The sequence below is a fragment of the Mytilus californianus genome, unplaced genomic scaffold (genome assembly GCF_021869535.1).
Source record: "Mytilus californianus isolate M0D057914Y unplaced genomic scaffold, xbMytCali1.0.p SCAF_5, whole genome shotgun sequence".
NCBI classification, from domain to species: domain Eukaryota; kingdom Metazoa; phylum Mollusca; class Bivalvia; order Mytilida; family Mytilidae; genus Mytilus; species Mytilus californianus.
In genome coordinates, this window is record NW_026262701.1 from 42,449,649 (window position 1) to 42,461,033 (window position 11,385).

Here is an 11,385-nt window from a genome sequence, read left to right on the forward strand (position 1 = left end):
AAATCTATTAGTTCTATTGAAAAGTGACTTTCATGGTTATCCATTTTCAAAAGGATGTTGTACTGAGACATAGCATGCCTTACCTCACAGACTTGTCTTTATACCTTCGTGTTAAATTCTTTTCAATTAATGAAATCTTTATCCTCAGTTTTACCTATATTTTGTGTATAAAAAACAACAACAAAATCTTGATTTACCTTCGTCATGTATGTAATTTATAAAAATTTATTATTACATGTTACTTTTTACGGGTGCACCACCAGTGGAATACTTCTCATAGATGACCATTGTTGGTAAGACCTGCCCATCAGCTGAGATACACACTACAGCTGTTGTGTGCTCTGATGTAGCTATTATTTTGTATAAATCGTGACGAATCTGGGCTCTAACTCGTTTTCTATTCCAAAACCAGTTTCATCCATATATATGAATTGCCCTTTGTCAAGAACTTCTGAAAACATACAACTTTTAAGAATTAATATAATACGTCTTTTAAATGCTTACTATAGATTAAAGTGACAGAAATCTTAAATGAAGATCAAATTTATTAGTTTATATATTTATGCAACCAGGAGTTATTGGTTGCTGTGTGACTTTGCTTAGTTTCTTTTAAAATTTTTTTTAGTACGGTAGGTCAAATGTTGTTTCATTACTTTTAATTTCGTATTTGTTTTACCCTCCATCTATAATCTGTTGCTTCGTCAAAGATAAGTCTGGATATCTCTTTAGAAAGGTTCTATACTAGTTGTTTGATGGTCCTTTTTTATTTAGCATTTCTCTTTCCATCTGTTTCTTAGTTTGTCTTACAAATAGTTTTATCATGTTCATTGTGAAAGGAAAATTTCTCTGGTAGCAGTGTTCAATATACCTCACTATACACAGCTCTTCTACTTTATTCAAGACTAGTTAGATAGTTTGTACAGTAATTCTTTATATTTCTACTTTACATACATTTGTATGCTATTAACAATCTAATAGCAAGAGATGTCATTTTCAGAGCATTTATTGCATTTTTAACAGGTTTCTTGACCATATTGTTTATAGTTTTCTAAAATAAATCGGTTATTTTTTTTTCATTATTCCAAAAAAAAAAAAAGAATTCTTAGACATTTTTCCCCAAACCTATTTAATTCTTCCTGATGAATTCCTTTTAAAACGCGTACTTCTGCTTTCAATTCGATGTATGATTCAATTATTTTCTTCTGTTTGACAAGAATAATCTATAATGTTGAACTATCCTCAATGATTTCTAGAATTGAGTCTTGTATTTCATGAATAAAACTGCACGAGGGATTCTTCAATAAAGCATTAAAAGATCAATCTGTTCCCAATTTTACGTGTTGCATGATTGCAAAATACAAATATTACATGAATCCAAACTAAAATTTTCCATCATCTTAAAATGATGTTTATAACTTTTCAAATTACTTTCTATATGTCTATTGTTAATTTCCATGATAGTAGCAAATGTTACAAGAAAACGGCACCTGGTCTTTCTCTACATGAGTCATTATTACATGCTATATAATTTTTCTTTTCTTGCCTTCATAGGAACATCATAGAGTTCAGACATTTTACTGAAATTAAATTAAGATTTATCAAATTGTGAAAAAAATCACTGACAACAGGTACTTTTGACTTGATTATCTTACAATTCTTTCTTTAGAGTAAAAGCCCAGGCTTGAACATCATCAGATCGGTATTTCTTTTAATTTATTATGAAGTACAATCTCTGTTTTGTATCTACAAATGGAGCAGACCTTTTTTTACTTAGTTTAAAAAAAAACTTTTTAACTTACACATATATAAGCTAGTGAGCCTTTACAAAATTTGCTTTGAGATATACGGATGTCGTTTACTATTTTCTGTCGTACAGCAGAAGATTATCGCGCTAGTTGGTAAATTTCCTTCAATTTGGCTTTTAAACTTGGACACGCAAGTCTCGACTTCCATAGACTCGTTACCGTTAGAAATAGAATTAACATTGAGGTATAACCAGTAGCTGGATGTACAATAATTCTATAGGCTGCCATTAATATACATTTGTACCAATATGTTAATATGTATAAATGCATGAAAAAGACAATTATAAAATAACTGTACTTCAAGGAGTTAAACACATTACAAAATTTCATTTCAGCTGTTTACTAATGTATGTCTATGTTATACTGATAACTCTTGTCTACTACTCAATACCAGCTGTTGATGAGGTATTTGTTTTTAAAGTAGTTACTGATACAGTCGAGGCAAATAGGAAATACCATAATATTATGAAATTTCATAATTTTATTGATATATTGAATCAAAGTGGAGTTGTCTTTCTTAGACGCCTAGTGTCAAAATGGACATGGGAGATAACAACTTTTGTCTTAAACGAAGTCGAAAGGAAGACAACTCATTATTATAAAAAGTTAACATTTAGAATATAAATTTGTATAACAATTTAGGAATTTATTAAATTGGGTTCGAACTATGGGTTTTATTATACACAAGGAGTAACTCTAGATAAATCAAACTTGACTAAAGATTATTTAAAATCTTGTGTAATGCACTAGAAAGAATCATTATATTTATTACTATTTTATCAGTCTCCGACATAGCAAATCATGCATGTGGAGGTCAATTGCGAATTTATTTACAGTTTATTTATTATGTAAACAAATTAAAGACCGTAAATCATGCAAAATCACAGAAAAATATTTCTAAAAAAAACACTGTAAAATATGTTTGAAAATCTAACAACGGGAGATAAACAAACGATCGAATTCCTCACAAAAACTGATAACTATGACAATAATTATTACGTTCTGTCAATAGCCTGTGTACAAATAAGCATAGACATTTATGCGATTGATGCGGATCTGACATTACAACATTAACAATCTACAAAGCTGAAAAGTAATTCTTTGCATCATAGCAAATTATTAATGTCCAAATGATGGACATTGGCTATCTGATAAAGAAAATAAATTCACTAAGAGCTTAAAAACAAACAGCAAAATGTCCATAATATTTTATATATACGTAGAATTCTGAGTTGAGGTGAATTAATTGTAACAAAGAATATTTATACCTTTAATCTTTTTTAATTGCACATGCTCATGGAGATAAAACACATTTGGCAAATAACCTATTGTTATTTGGAAAGAAACTACTCAGCATAAATTGATCGATGACAATTTGTTCACCATGGTTCCAGTTGAATGTCAAACTATTTGTGCATTTAAATGCGTATTATGTGCATATTTCTACGTACATTTGTCAGATATTTCTATATGAAAGAAGTGATTGTATACAAATGCTTAAGTTCAAGCAAGATAAAACTCAAAAGTATTGATTCAAAACAGTTACATCAGTTAAAAACAGAGCATAAGTAAGGTCATGAAGTCTCCTCACGGCAATCCCACCTCAGGATATCACGTATTGATGACTTCTGACCAGGCAAAATAAATTATCTTAGTCAAAGTGATATTTCAAGCTAATTTAAATTAAAAAAAAAAATCAGAACAAGATCTGAGATAATCAGTACTGTTATTGTAGTGGGGTGGGTGGCTAGGGGGGTCGTTTTCTGTCGATTACGAGTAGAGCATGGCATCATTTGGATCAGATACTTTGGTAACGGGTATATTAAATTAAAATGATTTTCATATTTTGATTTCAACAAGAAGGAAAAAAAAGAACGAATGCGTATGAACAAGGGACCCATATCTTATTCGTCCTTCATATGCATATTTGTGGTTCTGCAACACAATGGAGTAAACATTTGAAGGCGTTAAATACATTAACCTTTGCAGAAATAGTCACATGATATGAATCATATTACAATTTATAATGTGAAATGTAAATAATTTGGAATACAATTTTCTTCTGTTCACATCTGTGTTTGTTGGTAATCTTATCTAAGGGCACCTGCTGGGAGAGATGTACTTCCGGATAATTTAACAAAATATATAAATAACCAGTGACACAGTTCCAGGCTTACTGCTAGTGCAGTTTTATAGAATAGTATAATAATCTACATTGGAAAAGATTGAAAGAAATTAGATTTGAAGGTATACATGAATTGCATAACATGACTCGTAGGGTTTTATTTGAAATGTAAATACCGTGCATTTTTCAAAGTAATAATTTGTCCACACACAATGTTTATAAGTTTTCATACAGTTTGCAGATTCAAATAAAAAAAAAGTATCGCCACTAGAATAACATAAAATATTCAAATACACGTATAAAGCATAGCTATAGTGAATAAATTAATAATTGATCAATGAAATCATAGAATGATTTGAAGATAAAATATTATTTCGACTGCAGACCAACAAATCAACCAACACAATACAAAATAACGTAAAATAGAGTTTTAACACCATCCAATAAGAAGTTTCAATAGATTTAGAAAGATTAGATAAATGCTCATCTAAATATTTCCAGCTGAAGATTAAAGACATAATATAGTTACTACTCAGCATCCCGATCTGAAGTTGAATGCAAAAAAAAAAAAAAAAATACGTGTCAAGTAAGACGTATCAAAACACTGTTCCTTAATACTAACTACATGTCTGCACTTAATCTCATTTATAATCTTATTTATTAGTTACTAATGAATTTGTTAATGAAGGAAAACGTGTTCCTAATCATTTAACTATTTAACAAACTTTACCATCTCTCTCATGCCTATGTTCTTCTGGAATTTTTGTTAAACCTATTGACAATAAACATACAAAGGCGCCATTTCCTTTAAACGTTTCTTAAGCTGCCTAAATTTAACTATTTTCCATCCATGTACTACATATGTGTTCATACACTTTGACCGTATATGTATAAAACCTATACAGTCATTCATGATTTGGTTAATACAGTTTATTTTGACTGATTTCGATTTACGATATGAAAATAAGAAGATATGGTTTGAAACAGATACCAAATGACGTAGAAGTTACAACTATAGGTTACCGTAAGGCCTTCAACAATGAGCAAAACCAATAGTGCATAGTAAGTTACACATTGCCCCGAAACGACAAATATAAAACAGTTCAAACGAGAAAACTAACGGCCTTAAGTTGGGGTCACACATTCACGATTTTTACTGCCGTCCTTGACAGAACCATTCACGATTAAGATTTTTCAAACGTCTGATCAAGTATCTGTGAATCGGGGCTGGAAATTGAAACTTTAATTAAAATTTGTAAAAACATATATTGAATCATAACAATCAGATATTGTTCAGAAAGCGTCCAAGTTCGGCCGTTTCCAGCCGAATTTGTCCCGATTATACGGTTTTAAATCAGTATTAATCCGATTTGTATCTCTCGCATGGTAAAGAACGACATAATATGTCCCGACAGCATCGCGATTATACCGAATGTGATCCGACAGAGTTCAGAGAGTGACCAGACAGTGAACCGACGCTGACGGAAGATATATATCCGTGGGTATTATTGCCAAATTTCGTATTAATAACGGGACTGATCCGGAACGGTTTTGGCAAAGACTGTTCGCATTAGGCAAGATCTTATTGCAATCTGGACTCAATCGGCAAAAAACAGCAATGACACATTTCTCCAGATCATGTCCGTTCAACAGGACACCGTCCAGAAAACACAGAACATTATAAAGATTGTTACGATTTCGATCCGATACAGCAGAAACTGTCACGACATAGTTACGATTGTAATCCGATTATAGATAATATCAGTTGAGTCTTCCCGAATGTTACGGAACTCACCTAACTGTCGGGTGTTTAGCTAACCTCTGCGGACCTACATACTAATTCGTGACCTTCGCATGCTATTCATGTAATGTTTGCAATAATTCACTAATCCATCATATCAATAAGCGGATCTGTGTTTAGTATATATAATTTAAAAGTATGTGATATGTCTTGTCTAGTCTTGTCTTGTCTTTCAGTTTAAGCTGGGGTCACACATTTACGATTTTTAATGCCGTCCTTAACAGGACCATTCCCGATTAAAATTAGTCAAAAGTCTGATCAAAATCCTTTGAATCGTGGATGGAAATTCTAAACTTAAATTAAAATTTGTAAAAAAAAAATATATTTAAACACGACAACAATCAGATATTATTCAGGAAGCGTCGATATTCAACCGTTTCCAAGCGAATTTGTCCCGACAATCCCGTTCTCAATCCGATTCTAATCCGATTTTTATCATTCGCATGGTAGAAAAGGACCGAATCTGTCCCGACAGCGTCCCGATTCTACCAAATGTAATCCGACAGAGATCAGACAGAATTTCGTATTAAGGGCATACGATACAATTACAGGGGAGGTAATGACATTGCTAACGTAAACTTTTATTTTCGCGACGTCAAATTGTGACATATCGGGAAAAGATGCGGTTTTCTGATTTAACTTGAAAACGAGTTAATTGACCCCTCTTTTAAAAATGGCATTTGGTTTAATTACGTATGAAGATTATTTGTATCAATTTTCATAAAAAAAGTCAACAATGCAATTTTTTTTAAATTGGATAAAAATACAGCAAAAAAAGACGTTTTTTTCTAATTTCATGAACAACTATATCTGTCATAATTCAGCATCGGCCATAGTTCAATAGAAACCCTTCAAAACAATACACGAATAAAAATGTTTGTACAATAGATACCCTATGAAAATAGAAAGATGCGAGAAAATATATATGTGATAAAAACAATGTTGATGTGCCAATGAAATCGTTACGTTCCAATCTTCATTTATTTTTCTACTTGATGTGTACGCTACAGCAGTACTAGATTGATAGTTGGTGGTTTTACCTCCAGTGGCAAATATGTCATGCATGTACAAGATACGAAATGCTGAATATGTTGTTTTTACAAAGTAGGAGCTGATCTGTATGAAAGTTATGAATTGGAGACTGCCACTGAAGCACTAGGGTATGGATAGGGCAAAAGCACTAGGGTATGGATAGGGCAAAAAGTCACCAGCATGTAAACCAACCCATCAAGGGCCCTTACTCGTGCACCATCCGATTTAACGTACACGTTCCGATCGTACGTGGCTGCGTATCTATCCATCCCACACGGTTTTAATACCAGAACGTAAGACGTCCAGAAGACTTAGTTCAGAAAATAATGTAAACAAAATCGATTGCTATTCAGGAATAATTAACATTTAATTGGAAATTTAAGACACTTTGCTGTTTCAAACACGAACTTAATTCCGATTAATTGAAAAATAAAATGCATCTCGAAAATTTAATCAAAGAAAAGGTAATTCACGACCACTGCTAATTTGGGACAGGCATAATACGAAATATAGCATTGTTAATCATATTCGAACGCTTCATCCTCCCTCAACCAGTGACAGTCGTGTTGTTACAGTAATGTTACAGTAATGTAACAACACAATACTCTTTTCATGTTTTTAGTTTTAAAATAAATTATATTCTATAAGCTACTATACAGTATGGGTTTTCCTCAATTTTGAAGGCCGTGTTGTTGACTATAATTGCATACACTCACTTCAGATGTCTCATTGGCAACCATACCACAAATCCTTATTTTTAAATAACGAATGGCCTTGTTTCAAGCTAGTCGGAGGTTTCTTGAATACATGTAATGTTTAATAAAATGAGGGTAACTAATCAAGTCACTGACATTTTCATTTCGATAACATTTTCGTTTGGTCAAAAGGCTATACATTGCAAAATCGTCCTACTTTTTGTTCACTTACGGACAAAAAACACAGTTTTTAAGAACCTTGACAGTTTTTTTGCGTCCAACTTATATCGGACATAGATAAATTAAATTTATTAAAAGTACAAAACTTTATTTCGACGTTACAATTTGAAAATTGTGTGTATTTGTCAAGAGATGCATGAGCATTCAATATTTTTAAATGTCACCTTGCCTTTTTCAGATGATATCATCTTCTGATAGTTACAGTTGTGTAGCTAGATGTCATCACAGGCAAATGTCTCTGCAATTGTTTACTTATATACCTTACTAAAATACATACGTATATAGGTTAAAATGGTTTAAACAAGTGCTTTAGATGTCCCGTGTTTCCTTTAGATTTCTTATATTCATTAAGTCAACTGGATTTTAGAAATATTTGTGTCTATTATTGTTTTAATTTGACGAAATATTTAGGTTGCAGGAGAAATATAATGGCCAGCTTTGCATGAATACCCCCCCAACCTCAACCCCCAAAAAGGAACGTTTAGTTCGTTTAGTTAACAAAAGAGACACACATTTATGTTCCTTAATGTATGATTGATTGTTGGTTGCTTAACGTCCAGTGGCAAATATTGCATGCATATTTAGAACGACTTAATTAGTTACATTTGTAAACAATTATATACAAATAATTATAAGGCTACAGCACCTGATGAGGATGAACGGCCTTGGTCGACAGTTTTGACCTAAATTGAGATCCGAAACACTTGAGTGGGAAAGACACTGACACATAGTCAATCAAAATATTATAGCAAAATAGAAAATTATATTGAATATCTATGACATATAATTAAAAACATGGCGCGCTCTATGTAAAATGTTGCTTGGATTGGTAATGGACACGTCTTTTATTATAAAAATTAATATGAGATCAAAATCTATAAACGTGTTAAACAAAACTAAATCGATAATACTATTGATATTGTAATCAAGTGGAAATGCAAACAAATCATTGTAGTTTCTTATCTATTAACTGTGTAGTTCATCTGATTTGTTTGCTCCTTTGTCATTCTTTTTTTCATTGGGTTATTGTCTTGTTAATGCATGCGCCATTGTCTTTGTATTTATAGGCTTAGTCTGTCGTTTATGACATTTTTTTAAAGATTTGCTGGAAACTAATGTAAAAAAAAATTAATAAAAAAAAGCATTCGTAGTACATTTTTTAACACATGAAAAGTAAATGATCAGTCTTTCTGCCCATCCCCCACCCACCCAAAAGAATATCAAATGGTCGTCCCCTCACTGTGAGTGTTCCAATTTGAAAAGTATGATTTAACAATTACAAGGAAACACAAAATTAATTTTAAAGATAATATGTGAACAGCAGCTATGATAGATATTGTTAAATTAGACGAATGAATTTGTACCAAAACATTACAAAATATCTACTTTAAATTGATTAGTAAATAAAAAAATAAATCATTAGTTGTACTTCAAGTTGTTCTACTGAATAGATCCCGCCAGAATTTCTACATCAAGGATAGGCTTGGCATTTGATATCTTTGTGGTTATAAAAACCCCATGCATACGTTTACAATAGGTTTGACTTGATTAATTTGATGCAATCACGATAAACTGCTGACTTTGATATTCTCACACTATATGTACTTGTGTTACTTTGAAGAACAAAAATTATATGTATTTTGCAGTCGCATTTGATTTATTAATTTTAAGAAATCACAATGAAAAATACAACAAATCCTCTGCAAAAGTGATGGATTGATTATTGATACAATAAAAAAAAAGAAATTATACAAGAAGAATGATGCACACATATTTTGAATGATATAACACCCCCCCCCCTTTTTTCTTTCTTTCTCTCTCTCTCTTGCGCTTAAAAAGATAAATTACATTTAAAAAGTTGAGTTTATGGCAGAAAACAGTTTTGAAAAGTATACTTATGTATATATATATATATATATATATATATATATATATATATATAAAATCAACTTTAAAATAAAATGTTTGAAACTATGATCGTTTGCAAACTGTTCATTTATTTCGTTACTTTTAAAATCACTCTAAGACATAAGCCCGGATTTACTAATATATTTCTATAATTTTATCTCAGCATGTTATCAGTAATCTGTTATAGATAAATTATGTGGTCACACTTTCTCAATGGTTCACTAATTATAACCAGATGTTGACTTAGTAATCTAAATGTTAAACTGTTTTTATCATAAAAAGTTTTGTATAAATTAATATGTCTCTGTCATTCCTACTTGCTTCATTGTATTTTCAGATCTTTCTGAAAACAAATATGAAAACTTTTATAAATTTTATTTTTATCATAAGAAAAAAATATAAAATTAATAATAAAAATATGAATATTTTAATTATTTTATTACGATATTATGGGCATCTTCCCCTGCATTTATATGAAAGAATTTTGTTCCTCAACTTTAGTTTTTTATACGACCGCAAAAAAATTTTGTGGTCGCATATTGGTATGACGTTGGCGTCGTCGTCGCACGAAGACACATTGGTTTTCGTACTCTAACTTTAGTTTAAGTAAATGGATCTCTATGAAATTTTACCATAAGGTTTAATACCACAAAAGGAAGGTTGGGATTGATTTTGGGGGTTATGGTACTAACAGTTAAGGAATTAGGGGCCAAAAAGGGGCCAAAAATAAGCATTTTTGTAACTTCCAGACATTACTTGTGTGTAAGTGTATGGATCTCTCTGACATTGTACCACAAGGTTCCATATCACAAAGGGAATGCTTGCATTGATTTTGGGGGTAATTGCCTCAAAATTTTAGGAATTAGGGGCTAAAAAAGGGGCAAAAAACAAGCATTTTTCTAGTTTCATGACAATAATTTGTGTGTAAGTCTATGGATCTTTCTGAAATTGTAATACAAGGTTCCATATCACAAAGGAAAAGCTGGAAATAAGTTTGGGGGTAATTGCCCAAAACGTTTAAGAATAAGGGGCCAAAAAGGGGCCAAAAATAAGCATTTTTCTAGTTTCCAGACAGTAACTTGTGTTCAAGTGTATGGATCTCTCTGAAATTATACTGCAAGGTACCATACCACAAAGGGAAGGCTGGGATTGATTTAGGGGTAATTTCCACAAAATTTTAGGAATTAGGGGCCAAAAAACAAGCATTTTTCTAGTTTCAGGACAATAACTTGTGTGTAAGTGAATGGATCTTTATGAAATTGTACTACAAGGTTCCATACTACAAAAGGAAAGCTGGGTTTGAGTTTGGGGGTAATTGTCCTAAATGTTTAGGAATATGGGGCCAAAAAGGGGCCAAAAACAAGCATTTTTCTAGTTTCCAGACAACAACTTGTGTTCAAGTGTATGGATCTCTATGAAATTGTACTGCAAGGTACCATACCACAAAGGGAAGGCTGTGATTGAGTTTGGGGGTGATGAATCATAAGGGGGTTCAAAAAATTGGGGGGGGGGGGGGGGGTTCCTTTTTTTGTCTTTAAAATTTTCCATTTTAAATTGGTTATTTCTGATTTATATATAAAAGCAAATAATAATGATATGGTTTGAATAGGTAAATTAAAATTTTTTTAGACCACATTTATTCTGTGTCAGAAACCTATGCTGTGTCAAATATTTAATCACAATCCAAATTCAGTGCTGTATCAAGCTTGAATGTTGTGTCCATACTTGCCCCAACTGTTCAGGGTTCGACCTCTGCGGTCGTATCAAGCTGCGCCCAGC